The sequence below is a fragment of the Aegilops tauschii genome, chromosome 2 (assembly GCF_002575655.3).
Source record: "Aegilops tauschii subsp. strangulata cultivar AL8/78 chromosome 2, Aet v6.0, whole genome shotgun sequence".
In the NCBI taxonomy this organism is placed as follows: domain Eukaryota; kingdom Viridiplantae; phylum Streptophyta; class Magnoliopsida; order Poales; family Poaceae; genus Aegilops; species Aegilops tauschii.
The window spans coordinates 97829886-97842774 of NC_053036.3; positions in this window are offsets into that span (position 1 = coordinate 97829886).

Consider the following 12889-nt stretch of genomic DNA (forward strand, 5'->3'; position numbering starts at 1 on the left):
GTCCAGGGAGCGATAACCGCCATGATCTCATGAGCAGAGGGTGTTATCTCAATATCCGAACCCCCGACGTTGTCTGTGTTGTGTTCGGCGGTTGCGGGTGTGATCAGGTCCGCATTGCCTTCTTCGTTCTCACACTGCCACACCACAGATGGCTTAAAGAGCCTTTCCAAAAAGGTGTTGGGTGGCACGGTGTCGCGCTTAGTGCCCATACGAGCGAGGATGTCGGCTGCTTGATTACTTTCTTGGGCGACATGATGGAACTCAAGTCTGTCGAACCGAGCTGATAGTTTTAATATGGTGTTTCGATATGCCACCATTTTTGGGTCCTTTGCATCGAACCCTCCATTGATCTGGGAATTGTGAGGTTCGAATCACCGCGCACTGATACATCTCCAACGTATCTACTTTTCCAAACACTTTTGCCCTTGTTTTGGACTCTAACTTGCATGATTTGAATGAAACTAACCTGGACTGACGCTGTTTTCAGCAGAACTGCCATGGTGTTATTTTTGTGCAGAAACAAAAGTTCTCGGGGTGACCTGAAAATCCACGGAGATAAGTTTCAGAAAATATAAAAAATACTAGCAAAAGATGAAGGCCAGGGGGCCGCACCCTGTCCACGAGGGTGGGGGGCGCCCCCCCTATAGGGCGCGCCCCCTGTCTCGTGGGCCCCCTAATGCTCCACCGACCTCAACTCCAACTCCATGTATTCCGTTTCGCGGAGAGAAAAATCAGAGAGGAAGTTTCATCGCGTTTTATGATACGGAGCCGCCGCCAAGCCCTAAAACCTCTTGGGAGGGCTGATCTGGAGTCCGTTCGGGGCTCCGGAGAGGGGGATTCGTCGCCATCGTCATCATCAACCATCCTCCATCACCAATTTCATGATGCTCACCGCCGTGCGTGAGTAATTCCATCGTAGGCTTGCTGGACGGTGATGGGTTGGATGAGATTTACCATGTAATCAAGTTAGTTTTGTTAGGGTTTGATCCCTAGTATCCACTATGTTCTGAGATTGATGTTGCTATGACTTTGCTATGCTTAATGCTTGTCACTAGGGCCCGAGTGCCATGATTTCAGATCTGAACCTATTATGTTTTCATGAATATATGTGAGTTCTTGATCCAATCTTGCAAGTCTATAGTCACCTATTATGTGTTATGATCCGACAACCCCGAAGTGATAATAATCGGGATACTTCTTGGTGATGACCGTAGTTTGAGGAGTTCATGTATTCACTATGTGTTAATGCTTTGGTCCGGTTCTCTATTAAAAGGAGGCCTTAATATCCCTTAGTTTCCACTAGGACCCCGCTGCCACGGGAGGGTAGGACAAAAGATGTCATGCAAGTTCTTTTCCATAAGCACGTATGACTATATTCGGAATACATGCCTACATTACATTGATGAATTGGAGCTAGTTCTGTGTCACCCTATATTATAGCTATTACATGAGGAATCGCATCCGACATAATTATCCATCACTGATCCATTGCCTACGAGCTTCTCATATATTGTGCTTCGCTTATTTACTTTTCCGTTGCTACTGTTACAATCACTACAATAATGCTATCTTTACTTTTACCACTGTTATCATTACTATCATATTACTTTGCTACTAAATACCTTGCTGCAGATACTAAGTTATCCAGGTGTGGTTGAATTGACAACTCAACTGCTAATACTTAAGAATATTCTTTGGCTCCCCTTGTGTCGAATCAATAAATTTGGGTTGAATACTCTACCCTCGAAAGTTGTTGTGATCCCCTATACTTGTGGGTTATCACGCACCTCCAAGCATTGTATACCCATGGAGATAGCCATGCGAAGACCGTGTAGTAGCGCCTCGTATTCGGATGCATTATTAGAGTCCGTCTACATAATTTGCAGTACGTAGCGAACTGTGCCCCTAGTAGGGGATGTGAGGATTACACCACCCCCAGTCTGGCTAGCATTTTGGAGCCATCGAAGTACATAATCCAATTAGAGTATGAGCTGTACTCTTGAGGGAGTTCGGCTTCCATCCATTCGGCTACGAAGTCGGCCAATACCTGGGATTTAATAGCCCGGTGTGGCTTGTATATGATTTCGAATGGTAATAGCTTGATGGCCCGTTTGGCTATGCGACCAGTGGCGTCCCTATTATTAATGATGTCATTCAGTGGCACTTCGGATGCCACTATGACTGAACACTCTTGGAAGTAGTGTCGAAGTTTGCGGGATGCCATGAAGACTGTGTAGGCTATCTTCTGATAGTGCGGGTATCGGGATTTGCAAGGAGTAAGGACCTCCGATACATAGTAAACTGGTTTTTGGGTAGGGAATTTATGTTCCTCCTCCCCTTGCTCGACGACGAGGACGGCGCTGACTACTTGGTTAGTTGCCGAAATGTATAATAACATAGGCTCTCCAACGCCAGGTGTGGCCAAGATTGGGTTGCTTGCGAGAAGGGCCTTGATTTCCTCCAATCCGGTTGTGGCTGCATCCGTCCATTTGAAGTTGTCAGTGCGGCGCAGTAGCTTGTATAATGGCAAAGCTTTTTCTCCTAATTTGGAGATAAATCAGCTTAAGGCCGCGACGCACCCATCTAGTTTCTGCACCTGATTTAGGTCTGTTGGTATGGCCAATTGTGACAAAGATCGGATCTTGGCTGGGTTTGCCTCGATTCCTCTATGGGAAACAATGAACCCCAACAACTTTCCGGCCGGAACTCCAAAGACACATTTTTCTGGATTAAGCCGGATGTCATATGTTCAGAGATTGTCGAAGGTGAGGCGAAGGTCGTCCACCAGTGACTCGACGTGCTTTGTCTTGATGACCACGTCGTCCACGTATGCCTCGACTGTTTTGCCTATTTGCTTTTCCAGACATGTTTGAATCATGCGCTGGTAGGTAGCCCCGGCGTTTTTGAGTCCGAAGGGCATAGTATTGAAGCATAAGGGACCGTAAGGTGTGATGAACGCGGTTGCAGCCTGGTCCGATTCCTTCATCTTAATCTGATGGTATCAGAATAGGCGTCGAGGAAACATAGAGAATCGTGTCCTGCAGTTGCGTCAATGATTTGGTCGATGTGGGGCAATGGGAAGGGATCTTTAGGGCAAGCCTTGTTGAGGTCCTTGAAGTCGACACACAGGTGCCACGATTTGTCCTTTTTAGGTACCATGACCAGGTTGGCTAACCAATCCGGATGTTTGATTTCCCTAATAAACCTAGCCTCTAATAACTTGTCTAGCTCTTCTCCCATGTCCTGACGCTTGGGTTCAGAGAATCGCCGTAATGTCTGCTTCATGGTTTGAATCCTTTGATTATGTTGAGATTGTGTTCGGCCAGTCTTCATGGGATGCCGGGCATGTCTGAAGGATGCCAGGTGAAAATATACCAATTCTCACGCAGGAATGCGCGTAGGGCGGCGTCCACTGCCAGATCCAGTTGTGCTCCGATAGATGTTGTTTTATTAGGGTCCGTTGGGTGCACTTGGAATTTTACTATTTCTTCGGCTGGCTTGAAAGAGGTGGACTTAGATCTATTATCAAGGATCACATCGTCCCTATCCGCCGTAGCTCATAAGGTGGTTAATTCCTCTGCCGTTAGGGCTTCAGATAGTGCCTCAAGGGACAAGGATACGGTCTTGTTTTCGGCACGTAGGGCTTTGTCCGGGTCGCTTGAGATTGTGATGATTCCATTAGGGCCGGGCATTTTGAGCTTCCTGTACCCATAATGGGGCATAGCTTGAAAGCGTGAGAAAGCGTCCCCGACCGAGGATAGCATGATAACCACTATTGAAGGGGACCACATGAAACAGCAACTCTCCTGATCTATAGTTCTCAGGCGTGCCGAACACCACATCCAGTTTGATTTTTCCCGAGCAGTGTGCCTCTCGACTGGGGATAATACCTCGAAAGGTGGTGTTGCTCTGCTCGATGTGTGACCTCTCCATCTGCACCTTGTCGAGCGTGTCCTCGTAGATGATGTTAAGTCCACTACCGCCGTCCATGAGCACTTTAGTAAGCCAAAAACCATCAACGATGGGGTTTAGTACTAAGGCAGCGGGTGCTCGAACTGACCGAACCTTTGGTTCGTCTTCGGCCATAAAGGTTATCGCTGTGTCGTTCCATGGACTCAGCGCTGTAACTTGATGGACTTCGGCGAGGTCGCGGAGCGCCCATTTGCGCCGGTTGTTAGAAGAGAAAGTCTCGAAGACTGTTAGGACGTTGAAGTTGTCCTTCTCCAGTGAGTATCCTTCTGGAGTTGTGGTGAGGATGGCCTCTCCACTTTTTTCTACTTGTCAGAGTACCCACCATGCCTGGAGACTATGGGTTGGGACTGTGTGCGGTGTGGTATGGATCGGGCAGGGTTTGTCCAAAAGTTCGTCAAGAACAGACATGTGTCACGCGAAGGGCTTGTTCTTCCTGTCCATAGTCCAGTAGTCGGGAGATCCGCCGGGGCATATTCTTTTAGCACGGGCCGCACACCGCGTCGAGGTAGTAGGCTCCAGTTGAGTTTTCTGGGACCTCCATATGCTTTCCATTGCACAATACTTTGTACTACATGCGACAATTCCGTGAAACTCTGTATGTGGCGACGGTCGAGGGCGTTCAATATCCCTTCGTCTGTGCAATTACGGTGGAACACCAAAACTACGTCGTCGTCCGAGCAGTCCTTGATCCTGTTTTTAACAAGCAGGAATCTGGCCCAAAAGTGGTGGACCGTTTCCTGGGGCTGCTGCCACACATACATCAAGTCGTATATATCTAGAGTACCAGAATTGCTGGGAGAATATGGATTGTGGTGGGTGGGTGGATTAAATTTTGGATCCTGTCCCACATCTGCGTTTGGAGCCGGTATGGCTTCGGAAGTGACCGGTTTGGGTTCCGGTTAAGCGTGAAGGCTCCGGCAATCCTACGCCTGAACTGGAGTCTGGTGGGAGTAAAGTCCCATCCGAAGGGGAAGTATCCGGCTCAGGGGATTCGGGGACCCGAACATACTTGGTCCTCAATATGGGGATGGAAGTGTCTGTGGTCGGTTCCTCGACGACCGCCACAAAGTGGGTGATCAGAGGGTGATTAATTTCCCTCTGGCCGGGCTTGAGCCTGATCCGATCATAGTCTGTTGAGACCCCCAGGGCAGCGATCACTACAAAAAAAATACACTTCCGTGATGATACGTGTTTGTCACAGTAGGTCACGTTTTCTATCATGCATGTACATCCATGACAAATTTATGACAGAATCAAGATAGTCATACATGTGCTGTCGTAGAAGTGTTCCATGACATTCCCAAAATTATCATCACGGAAGTGTCCACTTCCATGACGATAAATCGCGCGTCACAGAAGTGCTTTCGTCAAGGGTGACCGACACGTGGCATCCACCGTAACAGAACGCAGTTAAGCTATCGGGTCAGGTTTTGGATCCGATAACCCGTTAACAGCCCCGGCCAATGGGGATTTTCCACGTGTAAAATCATCATTGGCTGGAGGAAACACGTGTCGGCTCATCATTGGGACAGATGTCATCCACTCACTGGACAGAAGGCGCCTATGATACATCGACACGTGGCACGGCCCAACAGTGGCCCATTCCTGTGAAAAGGCCGGCCCGTTTGACTTGGTCAAAAGGTGGCGAGCCGGCCCATTTACAGCCCGCTAACCCAAGGCCCGTTACGCCCTATGCGAATTAGGCCCAGTAGCGTCATCTGGGCCATCCAATATGATTCCAGCCCGTTTTCACTTCTGGCCCATGTATGGCCCATGACGTCTTTCAGCCCATATGAGGCCCTTTGTAACTCTTGGTCCATTAGCGGCCCGTGCTGAAACTGGCCCGTAATGAACAGTGTATTACTTTACACCCATTAACGGCTCGCGGTGAAACTGGCCCGTAATGAACAGTGTAACACTTTATACCCATTAACGGGCCGTTATTCCGTTGGGCCGTTTCCAGCCCAAGTTAACTTTCGGCCTTCTGAGGGGCCATTTATTCTTGGGCTCATTTGCAGCATTCGGTTACTTACGGCCCGTTACTGTCATTTCTGCTTGTGGGCCAAATTCAGCCCGTCGTTACAGTCGGCCCGTTTGTGGTCCGTTAGTCTGTTGGGCCATTTTCATAGCATCACCAAATACGGCCTATTAACGGCCCGTTATGGTCAGCCCATAAAACATACGATTTCCATTATAGGTCCGTCTACGGCCCATTAAAGGCCCGTACAAGACCCATAAATGAGTCGGCGGCCCATGGATCCTACGTGACGTAGAAGGCCCATGGATCCTACGAGACATAGAAGGCCCATGGATCCTGCAAGACGTAGAAGGCCCATGGATCCTACGAGACGTAGAAGGCCCATGGATCCTACGAGACGTAGAAGGCCCATGGATCCGACGGCCCGTGAAGGGCCATGGTCGGGCGAGTTGGCCCCCGTTTGAACGATATAGCATATTCAAAGAATTATCCTACTCAATACTATCACCTCTAAAAAGCATACACTATACAACAAAGAGATCAAGGCATAGAAAGGTAGAATAATCCTACACTATACAGTAAAGAAATTACAGCCGATTATACCCACTAGGCATTATGGTTCGGCACAGGTGATAATAAAGCATACACAAACAGCAAATTACATACACTGGGCAAATACAACTCATACATCATGGACGCGCATCAACTTAACTCCATTTGAACTATAATCTCTTCAGAAAATAGGATTGGCCGGATTCAGATAGCACAAATTTCAGTCTGCAAAATCTCCAATTACTTCATGGTTACCTCGGTGTCTTGTTTCATTTTTTTGACTCCTGCATCTAATACCTGCATGTCCAGTCTCAACTTGTTGATTATACATTGACAATCATGTACATGTTGTCTTGCCACCTCTAGTTGATGCTCGAGAACATCAGCACATTCCAATTCCAATCCATAATCATTCAGTAACGGCCATGCTGCACTGCTCGCAGATTTTTGTGTTGATGTCACTTCATCCTGAAATGTTTCTGTAAGTACACATGACTAGGGCAAAATTATAGTTACAACAGTGAAGCGAACAAGACACTATTTTGTACTACATGGCAAAACAGGACTAACAATACTGTTACACGTCACTTTCACACAAAAAATGTTACACGTCATGAAGCATAAGCAGGTGATATTTTAAAAATTATAAAAAAGATAGTCTGTGCAGCCTGCATACAGAAATCCGTCTTAGTTCACCAGAGGAGCATGATGTTGGGGCCCAATCGAAAACACAGACAAGTTACAAATTTAGACAGCACGTTGCGTATAAGTAAGCAAGCAGTTGGCCATTCTGTACCTCAATTAATGTCTTAGGGAGCATAATGAACAGCAGAGGGTTTCATACAAACATACTACAGCAGGCAAAACTATGCAATCATTAGCGTAGTATAAACTAGATTGTGAGCCTCATGCAATAATAGTTGGTTAATAGACTTCAAAGCTTCAGGCACACTTCGGCAGAGTAATTAAATGGTAAGGCCTTTAATTATGTCAACTAATAGTGATACAAGTACCGAACATCAGGCATAATTATTTGGGCATCTCATTAAGTGAGGACAAATAAAGCAATTGAAAAGAGAAAATTAACTATGCCTGAAACAAACAAGGAATTGAACTGTTGAGTTGCATACAGTGACTTACCTTAGCAGGTTGAAGAGGCTCAGCGCAGCTCCTACTTCTCTTGCAAGGCTCCTTCCTAACATCTTGTACTTGGAAATCCTCAATCTTATCTTCATTGCACCCCCTCTGCGAGGTGACACAAACTAGTTACTCATCTCCTTGGAAGATAAATATGCATACTTTCTAGACTGTGAACACAAAAGGATGAGATTATAACAAAACAACACCACATAATGAAACATGCCGCATCTCTTGCACTTGCACACAATGAAATGAGCATTTACTATGTCTACACTATGTAAAAACTAGGCATACCTTCGAACTGGATCTCCAGGTACTCTTGGAGAGCCTACTGTAGTGTACAGCCAAACCTTTATGTCACCTATGAGTTAGACAAGGCCCCACTACAGCAGCCCTTAGTGTTTAAATCGTTGACAAGCTCTGTTAGAGTGTTAGGTCAAGAACATCAAGTAATCAAAGCAACAGTCCTAGTATGGCTGGCTGATGCAAACAAGCAATTGAACAGATGTGTGAGCAAATCTTACATATCAAGAAAAGAAGCAAAGAAGGAGGCTTAAAGACCATCACTTGACTGACCAGATTTAAGGGGCATTTAAACATCATGTGCAACGTATGAACTAACATAAACATTGCATATTCCAGATTCTACAATGGAATGCACATGTATTATGTTATGCCATGTATGATGATGCCTAAATGTACAGATAGCAGGCAGGAGTGATTCATCATTGCACGCACAATTGAATTGCAGGTTAAGGGCCAGTTCGATTCCGCCTTTTCAGGGCATATTGTCAAAATAAGCCATAAAAGATGTAAAGAAGTCATTTTTGAGTTATGGGCTTGGGCTTAACTAATTTCGCTTTGGAGGGGGGTGTTTCGGGTAGAACCTCACTAAAAATTGAAGGGAAGGGGAATAGTGAAATGACTCTGTTGTCTGCCTATATAACACTCAAAATGCAACTGCTGACGCCCGTGTCACACCTGACCCTCAAGTAAAAACAAACACGCAAGCATTCATTGCCCCGCCCGCTTGCATCTCCTCTCCCCTTTCCCTCTACCTCGATCCCCTGCCTGCAGCACTAGGGTTCCTCCAGCGAGCCGTCGCCACTGGTCCCATCTGGCCTGGTCGTCGACGATGCTATGTCCAGCTAGGCTACATGGCCGGCGGGTAGGGGCAAATCTCCCGGACTGCTCCTCCCTCTGGCGCCGCCCCTCATTCTCATGGTCTCCAGCAGCTGCTGCACTGTGGTTCGTCCAACACACTACTCCGGCGGGCGCTGCACAACTACGACTGATGCCACACTGCGGCAGAAGGCACCTTATTCCCCCTCCCCTCCTCCCAGGCCATGGCCTTGAGGTGCTGTTGAAGGATGAGCTCATCCAACAAGGTGAGGATCTCCTCTGATTTTTTGCCAAATTTTCATTCTGATCCACTATACGATGAATTGATATGAGCTGCTTCTGCTGCTGCTATATGATGCATTGCTATGAGCTGCTCCTGCTGCTGCTATATGATGAATTGCTATGAGCTGCTGCTGCTGTATGATGAGTTGCTATGAGCTACTGCTGCTGCTGCTATATGATGGATTGCTATGAGCTGCTGCTGCTGCTGCTATATGATGAGTTGCTACAAGCTGCTCCTGGTGCTGCTATATGATGAATTGCTATGAGCTGCTCCTGCTGCTGCTATATGATGAATTGCTATGAGCTGCTCCTGCTGCTGCTATATGATGAATTGCTATGAGCTGCTACTGGTATATGATGAATTGCAGACTGTTGTTGCTGTATGATGAGTTGCTATGAGCTGCTGCTGCTATATGATGCTTTCAGGTGGTGCTGCTATATGATAATAACCAGCCACTTGGACCATCGAATTTCAATAAATAATTGTTCTTCATTTAAATGTGGGTCATGCGTTCTTCGTTTAAATTAGGCAATGGGATCTCTATGGAAAACATTAACCAAAGTAGATGGTATCTTTGTATTTGCATTTTGAGCAAATAGTGATGGTCTGTTTTCCTATCATATTAATTACTGCACTGGGTTCAATTTGTGATGTTTGCAAGTCAAATTAATTTCCATATGGGCAGCAAAATGAAAAATATATAATGCAATCTAGACTTTCCACTGATCATACCAAAGACAAGCTGAAAACGCAATGAAAAGAACTGGTTGGCTTATTACATGGAGCTTATATTCACAGGTGCTTATTTTCTTAGGATAACTGGTAATAACTGTCCCTAAGAAACTTGGCTAATAGAACTGGCATACAAATAACATGTCACGATGATTGCAATGGAGGAGTGACGTACCATAGCACACTGTATAGGCTCACCGCTGCCTCTCCTTTTTTGCGATGTTCCATGAAATTGCCACATACATCTTGTACTTTTTCATTGTGTAACCCTATCTGCAAGTTGACACGGCTAATTTCAGACATCTCTACATGATACTACATTGCATATCCCTTGCGCATATTTAAACCACCAATTAACGATTGTGTGCGTACCATAAACTAGCCATGACTCTGTATGCTGGACTAGCAGGCACTCTAAGGGAGTCTAATGTAGTGCACTAGAATTCCTACATGCCACCTACGATTTTGTGTAATGTACTGCCCCTGTTCCTAAATATATGTCTTTGTAGAGATTCTAGTATGGACCACATACAGATGTATATAGATGCATTTTCGAGTGTAGATTCACTCATTTTGCTCCGTATGTAGCCTATAGTGGAATCTCTAGAAAGACTTATATTTAGGAACGGAGGTACGAGGTAGTATCATGTATGACATCTACATATCTAATTTAGCAGCCAGTAGTAGAAATCATTGTCTGCACAAAGGGATTACTAGTCGAAAATCCTAGCAAAGCACGCTGGCAGGCACAGAACAATACAAGAGAGAGAGACGCGCTTACAAGATCATAGCAATGCCTTAGTCCAGGATCTTGGTTGGCCAAGCTGTTAGATCTAGAAGAAACATCGTCCTTGTAGTTTTTGCCAGCTGCATAACAGGTAACAGCGACCGGTTAGTATATTTGAAGTACATCGGGCAGGTGATGCTGGACGGGTTTAAAGGTGACAAGTACCTAGGCCGTGGCGGGTGCTTGGCATCTCTCCAGACGGTGGGAATCAGGTTAGAAACGTCGAGGGTGATGACGATGCGCTGGCTGTCGGGGTCCGGTAAGGAGATCTAGAACCGTCTAGTAGGGTGTTTGTGGAGCGGCTCCGGTAAGGTGGACTACGGTGTGGGCGAAGCGGATCTGTGGCCGTGGACGAGGGCGTAGGTGAAGCTGCTCCGGTGGTTGGGTTAAGGATGGTGTCGACGACGCGGATCTGCGGCCGTGGACGGGCGTCAGAAGCTGCTCTGGTGGTTGGGTTAAGGATGGTGTCGACGATGCGGATCTGCGGCCGTGGATGGGGCGTCAGAAGCTGCTCCGGTGGTTGGGTTAAGGGTGGTGTCGACGATGCGGATCTGCGACCGTGGACGGGGCGTCAGAAGCTGCTCTGGTAGGTTGGATGAGGGTGCGAGGAAGCGGATCTGAGGCCGTGGACTTGTGAGTTGGCAAAGCGGCCCCGATATGGTTGAGAATGGTATAGGCGAAGCTACTCCGGTAGGGTTGACGATGGTGTCGGTGAAGCGGCTCCGGTAGGGTTGAGGAAGGTGTCGGCGAAGCGGCTCCGGTAGGGTTGAGGAAGGTGTCGACGAAGAGGATCAAAGGCCGTCGACGGGGGCGTCGGTGGGGCGGCTCCGGGGGGTGTGGACGAAGCGTCTCCGGTGGGGAGTACGAATGAGCCACTGCAGATGCGCGGCGGTTGACGAGAGTACCGGCGAAGCAGATCCGGCGCCGTGGACAAGGCTGGCACTGAATGGGCTGTGGTACTGTGGTGGATGAGCAGTCTACTTGTTTCTAGGGGAGGTGGGAGGGGTAGATGCGGCCACAGAAGCAGATCCGGCGAGGTGGACGCCGCTGGCAGTGAATGGGCTATGGTACGCCGGTGGATGAGCAGTCTAGGGTTTCGAGAGGGGAGGGGAGAAAGGGCGATGAAGTACGGGCGGCGTGATGTAAGATGCTCTGGTGCTGTGGAGTTAGTCGTTTTTGCGGGAGGGGGAGAGGAAATGGGGGTGCCGTGTAGTGGGGGGAACCGGAAGTTACCAAAGCAGCCCCGACCTATCATGTAGATGAGGGCGGTATTGTAACTGTTGGTCTCCGTGCACCAAGGACAAAAGGGGGATTTCGCATGCTAAAGACTAAGGTGGCGGAAATTTTAGAAGGAGGCGGGAGATTTGCCGCCCGCGGGATCGTTCGTATCCAGTTTCAACTAATTTTGGACTGTGCTAGCGGGAAGGTCATGCTAGACTATGTACACGGGGCACACGTTTGCAGTTAATAACTGGTGTGAAGTCCACCCCAGAAAAAAAGACAATAACTCGGGATGATGCGCCGATAACTTGGACGTTCACACGGGCGTGGCCAATCGTACGGGTGTAGTGGCGCGTTCACAAAAAAAGGGATCAAACGCTCAGCCTATGTATTTCTCGTGTAAATAGATAATTTAGTGCCATTGGTTATTTACTTTAAACATAATGCATTGACGTGTTAGTGTAGAGGCACACAAAAAGAAATGGATATTGTAGTTAGCTACTTAAAAGTGTTACCTCATATGATTACATAGCCTCCATTTCATAAATTGTGTACCCGTTGAATTCATATATGAACATTACATATATTACTTCAAAATAGAAACTTAAATCATCCAAGACTAATGAATTTGAATGCAGGAGTAACAATGGTGCATGTGCATGATAGCTACATTGGTTGTTTGAAGAAACATCACTGTAACTTTGGCATGCACAACTGAAAAGGTTTATTTAAATAGAAAAAAATGTCATATGTGAGTGTCCAATCTTTATAGCATTGAATCGATATTGTACCTTTGGCCACGATATGAAGTAGATATTGACTTATGTTCAAGCGATGCACGTCCACGATCGGTAGATAGTGATACGTGAATGAATTGTGCAATCTCTCTCACACGCATACATATCTCATTTCCGTGTGGGCATCGGAATCACACACGCGCACTTCGTGTACTTCTCTCCCTCCGTCAGGGTTAAATTCGTCTTTCTACCCCGTCCTACAAGTCTCTCACACAGAAACACACACGCTCTCTATGTCTAACACGCCCACCCCTTTAATTCCGCCCACCCACAGCCACTAATGTCTCAAAGTATAATAATGTCTC